The sequence below is a fragment of the Chionomys nivalis genome, chromosome 1 (genome assembly GCF_950005125.1).
Source record: "Chionomys nivalis chromosome 1, mChiNiv1.1, whole genome shotgun sequence".
Lineage (NCBI taxonomy): Eukaryota > Metazoa > Chordata > Mammalia > Rodentia > Cricetidae > Chionomys > Chionomys nivalis.
The window spans coordinates 56,625,189-56,642,928 of NC_080086.1; the positions used below are offsets into that span (position 1 = coordinate 56,625,189).

Genomic DNA, 17,740 nt, shown 5'->3' on the forward strand with positions numbered 1-17,740 from the left:
CACCAGGGACACACAGGCTACACATACATGACATCATAAACAGTGTCAACTTGGCAGGATCTAGAATTACCTAGGACACAAACCTCTGGCCATATCTGGAGAAGTTTCTAGATTAAGTTAATTGAACTCAGAAGACCCACCCTAGACGAGGGTGGAACCATTCCCTGGGTAGGGGCCTGGACTATATATAAATGAAAAAGCAAACTGACCACTAATATTAATCTGTTTCCTGACTGTGGTTGTAATGTGAGCTGCTCCAGACTCCTGCCAACATAGTCTCTTCTCCATGACGGACCATACCCTGAACCCTCTTCTCTATGATGGACTGTACACTGAACCCTCTTCTCCACGATGGACTGTACCCTGAACCCTCTTCTCCACGATGGACCGTACCCTGAACCCTCTTCTCCACGATGGACTGTACCCTGAACCCTCTTCTCCACGATGGACTGTACCCTGAACCCTCTTCTCCACGATGGACTGTACCCTGAACCCTCTTCTCCACGATGAACTGTACCCTGAACCCTCTTCTCCACGATGGACTGTACCCTGAACCCTCTTCTCCACGATGAACTGTACCCTGAACCCTCTTCTCCACGATGGACTGTATCCTGAACTCTCTTCTCCATGAGGAACCGACTGTACCTTCACTGGGAGGAAACTAAGCTCTTGCCTTAAGCTGTTTTTGTTGCTCATTCATCTGTGTGGAGGATGGGCATTCAGTGCTGAGGATTTTATTATCTTCTCCAGCCTCTGCAAGGGGTAACATGTCCTGAGCCCTGTTAGAATGAGTAACTGATGCATGCTTCTGCACAACTGAAACTTGAAAGCATGGTGCTAAGGGGAAAAGAAAAAAAGATTGCACATTGGACATTTCTATTCACAGGAAATGTCCACAGTGGGGAGATCTATAAAGATGGACCACAGAGTCCCAATTCCCAGTAGCCGGGAGTGGGAGGTAGAGCATACTTGTTTTGTTTTTAAAGAAAACAATCTTTTTTCATTTTACGTACCAATCCCAGTTTCCACTCCCTCCCCTCCTCCCATCCCCTCCACCTAAACCCTCCCCATGTACACCTCAGAGAGGTAAGGCACATTGCTTTGAGGAAGGTCCAAGGCCCTCCCCACTATATCTAGGCTGAGCAAGTTATCTATGCAAAGAGAATGGGTTCCCAAAAAAGCCAGTACTAACAGTAGGGATAAATCCTGGTGCCATTGCCAGTGGCCCCATAGTCTGCCAGCCATACAACTGTCACCCACATTCAGAGGGTCTACCTTGGTCCTATGCTGGTTCCTTCCCTGTCCAGCTGGAGTTGGTGACCTCCCATTAGCTCAGGTAAACTGTTTCAGTGGGTGAACCCATCGTGGTCTTGACCTCTTTGCTCATATTCTCACTCTTCAACTGGATTTTGGGAACTCGGTCCAGTGTAGAACATACTTGTAATCTTAACATTCAGGAGGCAGAGGCTGGATGACCAGAGAGTTCAAGGTTAGCTTGAACTACATAGTGAGACCCTTTCAGGAGGGGAAATGATGGGAAAGACAGGGTAGGGAACAAGAGGGAAGCATTATTGTTTAATGATAATGAAGTTTAAAATCTGTTGAGTAGTTATAGTAACCACAACATAGTGACTATACTAGATGCCACTGAATTGCTTGCTTTGAGATGGTTAGTTTTAATTAACCAATAGTTTTATGTTTTATTTGTTTGTTTGTTTTTCGAGACATGGTTTCTCTGTTTAACAGTTCTGGCTGTCCTAGAACTCACTTTGTAGACCAGGCTGGCCTTGATCTCACTAAAATCTGCCTACGTCTGCCTCCCGAGGGCTGGGTTTAAGCGTGTGTGCCACCAATGCCCGGCTAATTTTATGTTTTACAAGAATTAATTTTTAATTATGTGAAAATCATGTCAGCTTTTAAAAGGACACTGGAAAATGCACCAGTGTTTGTCGCTCCGGCACTCCTTTCCAGGATGTGGGAGCACTGTTGGCCAGTCAAGGGCCTCTGTGACTCACATCTAGACTTTTGCATTCTGAATGAACAAAACACATCTACTAGACCTTGCAAGATGGCTCAGAGGGTTAAAGCACTTGCTGCCAAGCCTTCTGCCTGAGTTCAGTCCGCAGGACTCTCATAGAGGAAGGAGAGAATCGACTCCAGCAAGTTGTCCTCTGACCTCCACAAGCGCTGCAGCGTCTACCCACCCCACAACAAAGCTTAAAAGAACACATTCACACCATTCAAATATCTCCTCCACCAAGATGGCACGGGCCATTTCATTATCATGTCAAGTTCAGCACTAATTCTCTTTTTCTCCTTCCTTCCTTCCTTCCTTCCTTCCTTCCTTCCTTCCTTCCTCCCTCCCTCCCTCCCTCCCTCCCTTCCTTCCTTCCTTCCTTCTTCCTTCCTTTTTTCCCTTTCTTTTTTTTTTTTGCAATGAAGATAGAGCTCAGACACACAATAGCAGGAGTCATATAGCGGGAAAGGATTCTTTAGGAAAGAGTCTGGAACCCCAAAATGTTAGGAGAAGCAAGCTTAGAACTGAAAAAGAAAAGGAGACCACCTTTCTCGGTAACTCAGAGAAGCAGACAGGCTCATAGAGCAGCATGGCCACATTCTGTAAACACTGTGCTGAGGGCATAGAATCTGGGAAGGAAAAGTTATCTCGTTAAAAGGATAATTATTCTGCCTCTCTCTTTAGCATGGCTTGAGAACCCATTTTTCTAGAGGCAATCCCTGCTGCCTGAGGGGTAGTCCCAGGGTTAGATGGTTGAGCTACCCAACGGGACTATCAAGCCTTTATGAAGGTCAGAGATTCTAGTCTCTTGACCAGAAGGAATTTCCCCTTAATGGGTCTTCACTGACATTCTAAGAAAAGACTTAACAGTAACCATTTTAGCAGGGTTCCCCGAGAGCTGTGCTTCTCAACCTTACAAATACTGTGAACCCTTAATACAGGCCCTCGTGTTGTGGTGATCCCCAACCATAAAATTACTTCATTGCTACTTCATAACTATAATTTTGCTACTGTAATGAATCGTAAAGTAAATATCTGATATGCAGGATATTCAAGACGTAACCCTGGGGCGGGGATCTTGACCCACAGGTTGAGAACCATTGCTCTAAAGAGAGCTATTCATGCCGCTCCTTTTGAAACAATGAACCCCAAGAAATTAGAGTTCTCCCAGGAGTCTCGTGCTTGGGAGGGGAAAGACTGAGCTTCTCTGAAAGATTTCACGCAGTTCTCACACCTTGTGGGACCGCCTTCCAGGACTGATTAGAGCCCATGTAATGACGAGTCAGTCATGGGCAGGGCCACATCTTAACCAGGATGTAGCACATTGAGGACTGAGGGCAGCTGGCTGCGCCTCGATTGTGAGGTTTGCCAGAGCCCTGGCACTGACCATAACAACTCCTGAGCACCCAGAACTATCTCTATCTGAAAGTCCGAACCTCTCAGACTAATCAATGAGTTAACCACTTAATTACCTCTTCATGTGTGTATGTAAGTAAACTTGAATTGATTTTTTTTTCCACTTACGATTCCATGAGAAGGATCAATGGCTAATAGCATCTATTAGATTAAGCTCAGAGCTATAAATCCCCAGGCCAATTTAGGATTCATCCTCTTGCCGTTCACCAATTCCCCGGTCTTCTCCGTGTCACTGACTGCAGTAATTCGCCTGACCTATAGCTTTGAAGCCGTGTTAACCATAACTCGCAACTCGTAACTTGAGTAGATGAAGGGCATGGAGAGCACATTAATGCCTCTGACCCTATAACGTCGTCTCTTAAATGGGTTATGCACGTGCGGCGCTGCCACGGACCATCTGTCCTGTGTATCTAAGCTCTGTAATGAAATGGCCAGGCTCTCATTGTTTATTTATGGGATGCAGACAGCCTCCCTAAGTCCTAATTCACTCTTCAGTCCCTGTGTTGCAGGCTAGGGGAGCTCGAATAACTGCAAAAGAAACGTTTGCTGCTTCAGAAGCTACAGAAAGAGAATTGTTCCCAAAGAAACGCTTATCTCCTGACGGGGGAGGGGCCGCCAACTCTCTCTAAATCATGGAAGGGGAAATGACAATTGTGTCTTGCTTCCTCTTCATTGGAGGCATTGTTTTAGCACAACTGTCAAGTCGAGCACACACCTATTTTGGAAAGCTTTTTACGGCTTTGAATTAAGCACAAATGGAGACATAAGAGGATGCCTAATTAGAGCGGCTAACCTAGCTCTGCTCTGCAGCTAAAGACAGGGTTGCACAGTGAAGTGTTTGACTTACAAATGGTACCAGCTAGGGGTGGAGGTTGGGCAGAGGGTGAGAGAGGAGAGAAAAGCAGCAAAATACAGTTGAGGAGCAACCAGAGAGGTAGCATGGAGCCCTAGGAAGCCAAGTGAGAACCTTGGATGTGGGCAGGGTGGCCGGCCTTCAGTTCCCTTCCCTGGGACAGAGGGAGACAGGAGAGGTCAGGGCTGAGAGTTTCTTTGGATCTGAATAAGCACAATCAGTCAAACTGCCTGTGTGGATGTAGGCTTTCAGGTTACAACTGTTGCAGAAAAGGCAGCTGCCGGACGCTCTGTTCATCACCAGCAGTTTCAATGGACTCCAGCGTGTAGTAGCCAGGGCTGTTAAGAACGCGGTGCACATGCTGGGCAAGGCCAGCAGAGGGAGCGAGAGGTTAATGGGTATATTCCGAGAGGTACCAAGAGGTACCAAGAGGCCACCGGCTCCTGACCTGGGACCACCCAATCCAATCCGTTTGTGGCTAGAAACCTTTCCTAGGACGCCTTGCTCCTTCCTCAACTGGCTGTTTGGTTGCTCTGTACTGTGCGCGTCAGAGCCAGAGGGCTGTTTGTTTTTATTTGATTCATTCTATATTTTTATGCTTTGAATGTACACCTTGTACGCACTCAATATTATACAGTATACAAACTGTATGTGTTGAGCTATCAAAATTTTGGTTAGTTATGATGTGTAAATGCTTGTTTATTTTCTCTGTGTTCCAATTCAATACCTTTAATATTGGTACCGCCCCCCCCCCCAATGTTCTGACTACTCCAGCTAACACCACAAAAACAGAAAATGAGTTCTTAGTGAATCCTAGATGTGAGGGGTTTTAATGGGAACTGAGGAAGAAAAGATAAGTAGATACACTGTGTGGTGCCAGCAAGCTTAGAGACTTCCCTCTTCATCGTGGCTCTGTGAGAGCCTTAGCTCAACCCAGTTGCCATAACAAAATACCCCAGGCTACACCATTTATAAACTGCAGGAAGAATTTCTTACAGCTCTGGAACTGGAGAATCGGAGACAATGGGGCCAGCAGGCTTGCTGTGTGCTGAGGGCCTGTTTCTTACACGGCACTTTCTCTCAGCACACTGCCATGTGAAGAACACAAGGAATAAATTCCGTGTCTTCATGGGGCAGAAGAAAGACTAAGACTCACACACTTCTCTGTGAGTTCACAAATCCTGCTTTTGAGGACTCTAACTTTACAAATCTTAAAGTCCCTATTTGTGTCTTTGTCCACATGTGTGGATGCATGTATGTGTGCAGGTGCTGGTGTGTGTGTGTCCAAGGGTGTTGGTGCATGTGCATATGTGTATATGTCTGCATGTGTGTGTGTATGTGTGTGTACATGTGTGCAAGTGCACATGCGTATACTTGAGTGTGGAGGCCAGAGGTCAACCTTGGGTTGTTCTTCAGAAGTGATTCACTCTATTTCTGAGACAGGGTCTCTCATGGACATGGGGCTAGACTGGCTGGCCAGTAAGTTCCAGGGGCCTGTCTGTCCCTAACTCCACAGGTCAGGGACTTAAATGCACACGTGCCCCAGTTATGTCTGCACTCCATTTTTTTTTTAACTGCATGAAGGTCGGAGGACAACTTGCAGGAGTCAGTTTTCTCATTCCATCATGTGGGTTGTAGGGATTGAACTCACGCGGGCAGGCTCGGCCGCAAGCACCTTTATCTGCTGGGCAGCAACCAGCCAAGTCTCCACCTTTTAGGACCTTCTCTGCTGGTTCCTTTTCTTATTGTGACAAAAGAAATACCTGACGGAAGCAATGTAAGGAAAGATGGGCTCGTTTTGGCTCATGGTTTAAGGGGACCGACCATCTACCATGTGGGAAGACACAGTGGGAAAGCCGCTCTAGCCGAGGTGACAGGAGTGTGAGGCAGCTGGTCACTCTGTGTTCACAGCCAGGAAGCAGAGAGAGAAGGAAGCTGGTGCCCAGCTCACTTGCTCCTTCTTCTTTTTCATTTCTGTTGTTCCTGGACCTCAGACCCTAGGATGGCACCACCACACTCAGGATGGGTCTTGTTGTCTACATTTCATGTGTGTGTGTGTGGTGTTTGTCATGTATATGTGTGGTGTGTATATGTGGGGTGGTGTATGTGTGGTGTGTATGTGTGTGGTGCGGCGTGTGTGCTGTGATTACCATTGATGAATAAAGAAACTGCCTTGGCCTGTTGATAGGACAGAACGTAGGTGGGTGGGGAAGACAGAACTGAATGCTGGGAGAAAGAAGGGCAGAGTCAGAGAGACATCATGGAGCCACCAGAGTCAGACATGCCAAATCTTTGCTGGTAAGCCACTGCCACATGGCAATATACAGATGAATAGAAATGGGTTAAATTAATATAAGAGTTAGCCAATGGAAAGCTAGAGCTAATGGGCCAAGCGGTGTTTTATGAATATGGTTTTTGTGTGATTACTTCAGTTCTGGGCAGCTGGGACAAACAAGCGGCCTTTCTGTTACAGTGTGTGTTATGTATGTGTGTCTGGTGTGTTGTGTGTGTGTATGGTGAATGAGTGTATGTATATGGTATGTATGTGTTAGTATGTTGTGTGTAATGTGTGAGTTTATGTGGTGTGTGTGTGGTTTGTATGTGTGGGTGTGTGTGTGAGTATGTTGTATGTGTGGTGTGTGAGTGTGTGTATGTGGTGAGAGAGAGAGAGAGAGAGAGAGAGAGAGAGAGAGAGAGTCATGTGCCATGGTGCATATATGGAGATCAGAGGATAGCTCATGGGAGTCGGTTCTTTCCCCATCAGTTTAGCCTCGCTGAAAATATCCTCACAGACATGCCCAGAGGTTGGCTTCATTATTGTCTAGGTGTTTCTTAATCCACTCAAATTGGCAACAAAAATTAACCCTCCCAGCTGTATACTTGTAAATTCTAACCTACATTTGCAAAGGTTTTTACACTCAGCATGAGATAGGCATCAGGAGCCTTGCATTCACAGGAAGGTTTGTACAGATAAGAGAAGCTAAACAGTTTATGTATTACAACTGATCAGACTGTGACAACTCCTGTCATCCCAGGACTTGGAAAGCAGAGGCATTCAGAGAGCTCTGTGAGTTCAAGGCCACTCTGGTCTGCATAGCGAACCACAGGGAAGGGAAGGGAAGGGAAGGGAAGGGGAGGGGAGGGGAGGGGAGGGGAGGGGAGGGAAGGGAAGGGAAGGGAAGGGAAGGGAAGGGAAGGGGGAGGGGAAAAGAGGAGGGGAAGAGGAGGGGAAGGGGAAATAGAAGAAGAAGGGAGGGAAGGGAAGGGAAAAAGAAAGATGAGCCAGGTGGTGGTGCACACCCTTAATCCCAGCACTCAGAAGGCAGAGACAGGCAGATCTCTAAGTCTGAGGCCAGCCTGGTCTTAAGTATATCCAGAGCTATCCAGACAAACCCTCTATCAAAACAACAACAACAAAAAAAGATGAAACTATAGCCTAGATTTTCACAACATTTCTTTCCTTTGCCAACAGAGGTGTGAATTTGTGATTTCCTAGCTCATAACACCTATCTGAGGTGTTTAATCAGTTCTCTTTTAATATATATATTTATTTATTTTATATCTACTTACTTTGAGATAGTGGTTCGTGTACCCCAAGCTGCACTGAACTTGCTAAGTAACCAAGGATGACCTTGAGCCTCTGGTCCTCCTGACCTCTATCTACCTCTTGAGTACAGGGTTACGGGTCTGACCATCACATCTGGTTTACACAGTATGAGGCATATCGTAATCTAGGGCTGTGAGCACATGCGAGGCAAGTACTCCATCAACTGAGTTACATCACCAACCCCCAATTAGTGCTTCTCTTTACCTCACTGATTACAAACGGGAAGGCAGTGGGCAGAGAGAGCTGGACACTAGAGTGCTGGAGTGGATCACACAAAACCACCTTCTTCTACAATGTGAGAGGGACAATCGTTGGCTGTGCAGACGGCTGAGTTCTGTACACAAATGAGGAAGAGCTACCTGAATTTCTATCAGTTTTATTATAAAGTTCCAAATTGTTCTGGTCAACACAGACATCTATGGTAAAACTCTTTTCAAATGTATTTTCTTTGGAAACAGACTTGGGATGTTGCTAAGTTGGTAGAGGGTTTGCATGAAGCCCTGGTGTTCCATGGGAAGGGGGCCCTTTGATTGTCCCGGCTGCCCAGCTAGCTTACATCAAAATAACCACACAGAAACTGTATTTATTAATACACTGCTTGGTCCATTAGCTCTAGTTCCTTATTGGATAATTCTTACATCTTAATTTAACCCATTTCTATTAATCTGTGTATCGCCACAGGCCAGTGGTTTACCGGGAAAGATTCAGCATGTCTGACTCTGGAGGCTCCATGGCGGCTCTCTCTCTGTCCTTCTTCCTCCCAGCACTCAATTCTGTTTTCTTGCTTACCTAAGTTCTCCCCTATCAACTAGGCCAAGGCAGTGTCTTTATTCATTAACCAACGAAAGCAACACACAAACAGAAGGAACCCCTACACCACCCTGGATTCCATCTCTAGTGCTACACAAATTGGCCATGGTGGTGCATGCCTATAATCTCAGCACTCTAGAGGTGGAGGCAGATAGAGGCAGGAGGATCGGAAGTTCAAGGCAAACCTCCATCAAGGTATATGTTTGGGCCAGTTTGCAATACACGACAGTGTGGGGGGTGGAATACTTTGCTTGCACATTCTAGGCAAGGGTTGTGCTGTAGTCCCTCTCTTGTTTTAAGCAGATTTGTATATCAAAATAGGCCAACTAAAAAATAGCATCTCAAACTAACATTATCCTCATTAACATATCACCGCTGTTAACAATTCTGTAGTAATTATCCTACAAACAAAAATGAGAGAAACGTTGCTCTTTAAGGCCCTTCTCATTCTAACATTGTAGGGCTCTGTCGCCTAGCAGGTTACAGGGTGAATTTACGTTTTATTAAAGCTGAGTTTCTAAAGGTTAGGATCAAACTTTAAAATCAATCAGGAACAAAGACAAAAAGCATATCTGAAATGAATATGTAAGTTAATTAAAAGAGTAGTTCATCATATGAGAATGAAATTGAAATATATCTGTGGAGGGAGGAGGGAAAGGTGGAGGAATGGAGATTATCACAATGCATTACATATGTCTGAAAGTGCCTGTCAAAACCCGTCACTATGCACAATGGAGATACGCCAAAACAAATTCTGTTAAAGTTGAATTATAAAAAGTCAGGCTTTCCCTTATATAAGAAATAATGACAAAAAATGGCAACTGTCCACAATGAAAACTGATAAGCCCTCCACCCTAGTATCATGATCAACACAGAAATCTATGGAAAATGCTTCCCAAGGCTGTCTTCAAACTGATACCCACAATGATTGTGAATGATTTTTAACTCATCCTTTAAGTCCTTCAATATGTTTGGGTGCCACTAGGTACCACTTTATATGATTAAAATTCATAACTGAAGTAACTCCAAGCAATAGAGGTATCTTGAGAGCACCTCTCCATCAGACAACCACGGCAGAATTATTAACGCTGGTGATATTTTCCTGAGAACAACTTCATTGTCAACAGCCATTTTCTGTTTTACCAATTTTGTGTTCAATTCTGGCTTTTGGGGGTCACTTTTAGATTTTCAGGGATGGGTCTTTAACATTTTGCCATTGTCTTCAGACAGTCTGGGTCTTATCTCTGGTATAGGGGCCATGCTCTGTGACAAACCGACTTAGTCACTTTATGGACCCCAGTTCCTTGAGCAGACTTAGCAGAGGACTTCCCTGCAGAAGACATTTCCTTCCATTCACAGACCTCAGCTTTCTCGTTTACTAATCAATGGCACCCACAACCAGAAGGAACAGGACAAAATACGGACAGTTATAGTTTTCCTGGCTGTGTAATAGAGTCTCGGGGGTTATCTCAACAGGATGTGTGTTTAGAGATAAAGCGATCGGACAAGCCAGTCACCCTGTTAGGCAGCCTAACTGGAAGGAAGTCCACAGAAATGGACGTTCAAGAGGAAAAGCTACATCTCACAGCAAACGGCAGTTTGTAATGTTTGGGCTCTTCTTCCTTTCCAGAGGTGGGGGGTGGGGGGTGGGGTGGGGTGGGGGGTGGCAAGCATGCGGACATCACAATCCAAAATCTGTAGCCATAGTGTCTCATGTCTATACTCCCAGGACTTGAGAATCTGTGTCAGAAGGATGACAAGAGCGAGGCCATCACAGACTATAGAATGAAACCCTATCTTCAAAAACAAAAAGGAAAAGCTGGAGAGATGACTCCATGCTTACAACCACTGGCTGTTCTTCCAGAAGACGCGGCTTTATTTGCCACTACCTATATGGTGGTTCACAACCCCTGTGTACCGCTAGTTCTTGGGGATCTGACACCCTCTTCTAGCCTCCACAAGCACTAAATATACACATGGTACAGAAATACATTCAGGCTAAATGTTCATACACATAATCAGAAACTAAAATAAAAATTACAGGGAAACCCAACACAATAATTCTAATTGAGTTCCTGTGGCATGCAGGGTTTTTCACAGTTTCTCATTATCTGAACACAGTGTGTGCTTCTCACCCTCACCTTACAGAACAAGAGTAGCCAGGCTCTAGTAGCCCCCCATGTGGATGGCTGAGGAGCACAGCTCTCCCTCGAGGCCGTCTGTACATGTTCTCCTATGACTTTGTTCCTTCCCTGTGTTTTTGTGTGTGGTACTAGAGATGGAACCCAGTGCCTCACAACGCCGAGCCTGGGCTAGGCAAGTGCTGTTTGCTAAACTGCAACCTCAGTCCTTTTCAAATTTCTCTTTGAGACAAGATCTCCCTCTTTAGCTCAGCATGGCCTAGAACTGGTGACCCTCCTGCCTTTGCCTCCCAAGTGCTGGGCTTCTAAGAATGTGCCGCCATGTCTGGCTATCTAGCATCTTTTCATTGTGAGTCTGACTGCCATTTCAACCCTTCATTTTCATATTTATTTTAAACAGTATAGTATTCAAAAAGCCCTCTGAATAGTAAGTAGAAAAATGCTGAGCTTTGGAAGACCCATGCATCTCTCCTCTCAGACTTGTGTAAAAAATTGCAGCAGCTCTGATTCTGTTTACATATTAAAGGAATAATCAGTTCTTCAGCTCCTATGTTATACTCGTTCTTACTTTTGACTTTAGCTGAGAGAGAGAAAGAGACAGACAGGAGAGAGACAGACTCAGGGTGAACCTGTAAGCCTTGCACGTGACTGGCAGGTGCTCTGCCGCTGACTACAGAGCCAGTCTTTCTTCCTGCAGAATCTGACGCATCCGGTCGCTGTGAAGATCATATAAACTTAGCAGAAAAATACAAAATAAGAAAGAAAAGAGTTACATCCTTTCTATTTAGGACTTGATATTCAGAGATAGTGTCTTCTGGGAGTGTTTGTTTAGTTTGGGTTTGGGGCTATGCTGGGGATTGGGCCCGCTGCTATGCATGCTGGCTAACACTCTCCGGCTAGGCCACTCTCCGGCCACACTCCAGCCTCACATTTGAGATTTTCTAACTCATTTAAAAAAAAACAAAACATATTCGTCCAAAACTACATGTTATGGCTTCCCTCTCACTCAGAATAATATCACTATCTCTTCTTGTTATTTTAAGGACTGGGTTATAAATCCTTATGAATAATTTCTTCGTGTTAACATAATAGAATGTTTAAATCATCCGAGTAACATTTAAGAACAAATCTTGGTTCTCAAAATCTTTCAGTTTTTATGTTTATTCTATAGGTAGAATTAGGGTGTTAGTGTCATGGAATTCAGGAATCAAGAACACAGTTTTTGGTTTGCTTTGGTTTTTTAGCAGTGTGGAGTAGCACATGCCTATAATCTCAGCCACTAGGGAGACGGACTTTGTCACACACAAGAAAACAGTCTGGGACATGGTTCAGATGTAGAATACTTGCCAAGTCTGTGCAAGGGCAGGATGGATTCTGAGCAAGAAGAAAAATGAAGTATAAAGCTTTATGAGTACATGAGCTAAGATGGAGGGCTTCTCCATGTAGAGAAAGTAGGAAGATAGATGTCCTAAACATCATGTCCGAACTCATTATTAAACAGAATCTCCCACACCTCTCCCCCCTTCCTTCTCTCCTCTCCCCTTTCATGATAGGTTCTTGCAGTTTACAAGGTGGTACTCACTCCAGCATACTCTTGCCTCAGCTTCCCAGGTAGCTGGGACCACATGGGAGCATACAGTGCCTGGCTGTATTACCGATCTTACAACTCAAAAGAGAAACTTTGGACGAGGAGTTCATTTTAGTGGTAGGGTATTTGCCTCCCATGTGTGGGGCCTGAGTTTCACTGCCAGCACCACAAAAAGTAAGGTGGAAGGAAGAGGATGATAGGAGAGAATGGAGGGAAAGAATGGAGGCAGAGGATGCAATCTGAAACATGCAGATAAAGAACAGAGAAGGCTAGAGAGAAGAGAAAATCCTCTCACGGTACGCAGCAGCTTTGAGAAGCACTGAGTCTTCTTAGGATCCTGGTGACATCTCGGCTGAAAGGGCACTTAGTTTTCACTCAAAGGGCAAACACAGAGTGACCCCACCCCAACCTAAAAATGAACTAAGATGGGAAGCATTTATTCTGCAAAACAATGAAAAATCAGTAGCCACTGAGACCTGGGGCAACCTCACAACCATGGCGTTTACTGACACTTTCACATCCCGCTCTCGTTGACTCTCTTGCAAGTGAACTTGAATGTGCCTGCTGATTCTCATTGAGCTAGGGTGTTGTTAGGGGCCACCAGAGTTCTCGATTTGTGTGAAGGACAACAGCCCATAGCATAAGGCACCGCTAGAAAATGATCGCCAGTAAACAGAAAACTCACATCAGCTGAGGCTCAAGGGAAAACGAGTCCAACCACCTTAAAATGCCGATTACGATCATACACACAGGGCTATCAGTGGGTGCATCGGGGCTCAGTGGTAGAGTTCTTGCCTAGAGTCAGGATGCCAGTCAGGCTCTGGCATTGTAGAACCAAAACCAAATCCTGCCATATTCTTCCATGTCAGGGACTTTTTTTTTTTTAAACAATCTTATTTTATATACCAATCCCAATTCCCTCTCCCTCCCATCCTCCTACTCCTCCCATCTTCTCCCCACACCTCATCCACTCCTCAGAGAGGGAGAGGCCTGCCGTGGGCAGTCAATCAAGTAAGTCACATCACTTGAGGCAGGTCCAAGGCCCTCCCCACTGTATCTAGGCTGAGAAAGGAATCCCTCCAAAGGGAATGGGCTCCAAAGAACCAGTTCATGCACTAGAGATAAATACTGGTTCCACTGCTGGTGGCCCCACAAACTTCACATGCCACACAAATGTCACCCACATTCAGAGGGCCTAGTTTGGTCTTGTGCTGGTTTCCCAGCTGTCAATCAGGGTCAGCTGTTTCTGTGGGTTCCCCATCATGGTCTTGGCCTCTTTGCTCATAGTATCGCTCTTCCCTCTCTTTGACAGGACTCCAGGAGTTTGGACCAGGGCTTAGCTGTGGATCTCTGCAGCTGCTTCCATCAGTTACTGGATGAAGGTTCTATGATGATAACTAAGGTAGTCATCAATCTGATTACAGGAGAAGGGCAGTTTAAGTATGAGCCGGACTTCTGAAATAAGAAGCAGTCTGTAAAAGTGATTCTGAGACCATGTATGAACCCCTCGTGGGGTCTGCATTGCCTTGGACAGGCTCTGGAAGACACAGAACTGAGTTAACAGCTAGCACTTCCTTTTATAAGCTCTGCAGCCACCAGGCTTGCCTACTTATTAACAGAATTTCCCTCAAACTGTTCTATTACAGATTGTCCACATCCGGGTTGCCGAAACGGTTCAGTGGGTAATGAAGTTCTCTGCCAAGCTTGGCACCTTGATTTGGACCAACATGCTGGCAGGAGAGAACAAGTTCCTGAAAGCGTTCCTTTAACCTGTATAACCCGCATTAATATATACATGAATAAATACATGTAATACAGAAAAGCTTTAATGTCTGCAGCTGCTTATTTCCCTTGTCCTGACAGGGGAGCAAAGAAAAGTACCATTATTTTTTTCTTTTGTTTTGTTTGGTGGTGTCTTTGCTTGTATACAAAAGTTTGTTGTGAGACTTGAGTGCCACACTTTGTCAAGAGGAACACACACACACACACACACACACACAGGCACTTCAAAAGAAAATAACTAACAAAAGCTTATTAGCATATTTACCTCCCATGGTCATTTCCCATCAAGGAAATACTTAAACTTCTGCTTTGTGTGAAAGAGAGAAGAAAAAGGCACCAGTAGGAGTGGGGGACTGGGGGTGGGGAGCAGGGGGGCACTCACAGAGCATGTTTGCTATCTTCTCTTTTACAGAGCTAGGTGCGCGTGGTTCTACCACTTTCTCTTCCTAGAGTATAATCAACAGCATGTAGGTCAGTCAAGGTGAGGTTGCCTCTCTCTTGCCACAGGAAGCCAGCTCCAAAGTCAGCTCTTCCCTAACTCCAGGTAAATGGCAGAATCTGAGTCACCTTTCAGCTCCTCCCTTCCCTGACCACTGCACAGCACTCAGGACTGTTGGGAGTAGCTGCCAAGCAGAAGGGGATGCTCACGGCCTTATGGTCTGTTTTTCTGCACTACGGTGACAGCCTAGGTAGGCCATGCTTCCTACTCGGTTCTTGCTAGTGTGGCTGGTTCCCAATTTAACCGTATTTAACTGTATCTTTTCCCTCAAATTTGTGTGCGCAAACAAAGAGTCCAACAAACAGAAAAAACTAGAAATTGAAAGCGTCTTTCTTAGCTCCCTTGTTGATAGGAGAAGATACTAAGTGGGTAAGAATCCATGGGGGAAGGTTTCCAGGAAAGCATGCCAAGGTGGAGCATTCGCTGGAACATAAAATTTCCCTTTGCCATTTTTCTTTCCTGCTTGGAATATAGAAGCTGCTGATGTTGGAGCAACAAACTTGGGACTACAAGAAAGAGAAGCAGACATGGTCCCTGATGGCCCCTCAGAGTGATGATAAGAGCAGGGACTGCTTGTGTCTAGACTTCTAATTACACAAGAAAATTAAAACCCTCACTTGGGTAAGGCCATTGCCTTTGGTGTTTCTGTTGCTTCCTGCCAAAGTCACTCCTTGTTGATGTACCACAGCATTCCTTGCACTTTGAACAGGGCCTGACATACAATAAGATATTCAATATTGGGCTGGGGAAATCCCTCCAAAATGTCCTTACTGCAAAAGCATGGGTTCTCGAGTTCAAGTCCCAAAACTCCTGTGGAGACAAAAAGGCAGGTGTGATAGCATGTTCTTATAATGCCAACAGAGAGACCCAGAATCCTGGGACTCACTGGCCAGCCAGGCTAGCCTGCTTGTGAACTCTGGGCCCTGTCTCAAAAAAGGAAAAATGGATAATGGTGTGTGAAGAACAACCAAGATTGTCCTTGAAGTGCCATGCACATGTGCACACAGGTACATGTGTGCAAACCTGCATGTGTACCTGCACATACATGAATATGTACACAGCAAAGATATTCAGTGTGATTGGGGGGTTATGTTCAAAGCCATTCACAATCAAGACCTAATATAAAACAACAGGAACATCAGCCTTAAAGGTGCCTATAGGTTAGTCTTCATCCTTAAGGACTGCAACTCAGATGGCAAACATAGGAACAAAATAGATAGTTTAAAAGATCATCTTTCATTTATTAATTCATTCATTCAATTTTTATTTCACTCTTGCAATCTTCCAGACTCTATTCCTGGGATTAAGGCAGCAAACCTAGCAGGCCAAAGTGCACCCACTTTGTGGAGCTCTTATTTAATGGAGGAAGAAAGACAACCCACAGGAGATAAGGGCCTATGTTAGGAGCTCTGGAGAATTATTGTGAGAAGGCACAGCAAGTGATTATCCAAGCCAGCTTATGGCCTGCAGTGGACATTTCCCAGGTCCTGTTCACATCTACGCATTAAACTTTATTATTTTCATCTCAGCCCAATATTAACGTCCCGGCATTCATATCCTTCTTACCTCAGGGCTCTTTCTGGGCACTGGAGCCTGCTCTGTTCCCACACAAAGCCACTAACAGGAATGAGAACAGACACAGCCCAGGAGCAGGCAACAGTTGGTGGAGAAGTTCCTCAGGCCTCTGCTATTTGGGCAAGATAACACCATTATCCCATGATTTACCTGGCTAGTGCTGGATCTAATTTTGCCATAGAAATTTGATCAGTTGCCTCTAGTGGTTGCTGGTTTGATAACAATCCTTTAGAGGAGTGCTTCCCTCTTTCCCAGCTCCCCTTCGGTTTCCTAAGGGCACTTTCCAAACAAGTGATTTATACTCAAACCCTGGTCTCCAAGTCCATAGTCAGGGGACACAAAGTAAGACAGAGCCAAGTAGGGCAAATGAGAGAGATGATGTTGTGCCCAAGGGAGGGGTAGTAATATGAAAGGGAGCCAAACAGTGACCTAAGGCCATGGGATCTACAGATGCCTAGATTCTAGATTTTTGTCTAAGTGAGACAGGAAGCCTTGGAGAGTTTGGGGCAGAGCAGGAACATGTCCTAACTTATGTATTGAAGCTTGCTCTAATTGTATTGATAACAGATCACCCAGATAATGGCAGAAGCAGGGGCACTCACAAGGAAACTATCCATATTTATAATGATGCTGGCAACAGATGACCAGAGAGTAGGCCCAGGAGGTGGCTTTTATAACTAGAACAGCTTGAGTTGGGCCAGAAGATGGCTCAGTGGGTAAAGTGCTTGCTGCACACATGAGTGTCTGAGGTCAGAGTCCCAGAATCCACATGAAAGCTGGGCACAGCACCACACATCTCTAACTCCAGTGTTGGAGGGCAGGGGACACAGGTGAATTCTGGGGCTTTCTGGCCAGCCAATTCAACCAAAACAGTGAGCTCCAGGTGGAAAGTGATAGAGGAAGACACCAGACATCAATCTCTGCCCTCCACAAACATTTGCACAGGCAAGAACACCCACACCAACATACCTGCACACTCCTCTTCTCTGACACACACACACACACACACACACACACACCGAAGTGAAGAATACTGCTGTCGAAGGACAATGCCAAAACTATCTTCTTGCCCTTCTTCATCTCAATTGAATTCCTCATCTAATAGAGCAGCCCCAAATCACTGATTTCTTTGTCTTGAGAAGTTGATATTCCGTAAGTGACAAATACCTGAGTTTGAATCCTGGCTTCATCACTTACTTCTGATCTGCCTCATTTAAATTGTCTGGAGAGATGACTCAGTGGTTAGGAGCACTGACTGCTCTTCCAGAGGACCAGGGTTCAATTTCCAGCACCCATATGGCAGCTCACAACTATCTGTAATTCCCAAGGTCAAACAACAATGCATATAAATAAAGAGTCTGATTCTCCATGGACAAAAATATCATATCCACCACCTGAGGCTGCTGTGAAGACTAAATTAAATGAAACACTGTTTGCAAACTGCCGAGCTCA

At 45.2% G+C, this 17,740-nt stretch overlaps 1 pseudogene; it reads left to right on the forward strand.

Annotated features, from left to right (window-relative positions):
• The first annotated feature begins 537 nt into the window (after window positions 1-537).
• The window catches only part of LOC130872182 (glyceraldehyde-3-phosphate dehydrogenase-like), a 75,314-nt pseudogene continuing 58,111 nt past the window's right edge, over window positions 538-17,740 (forward strand).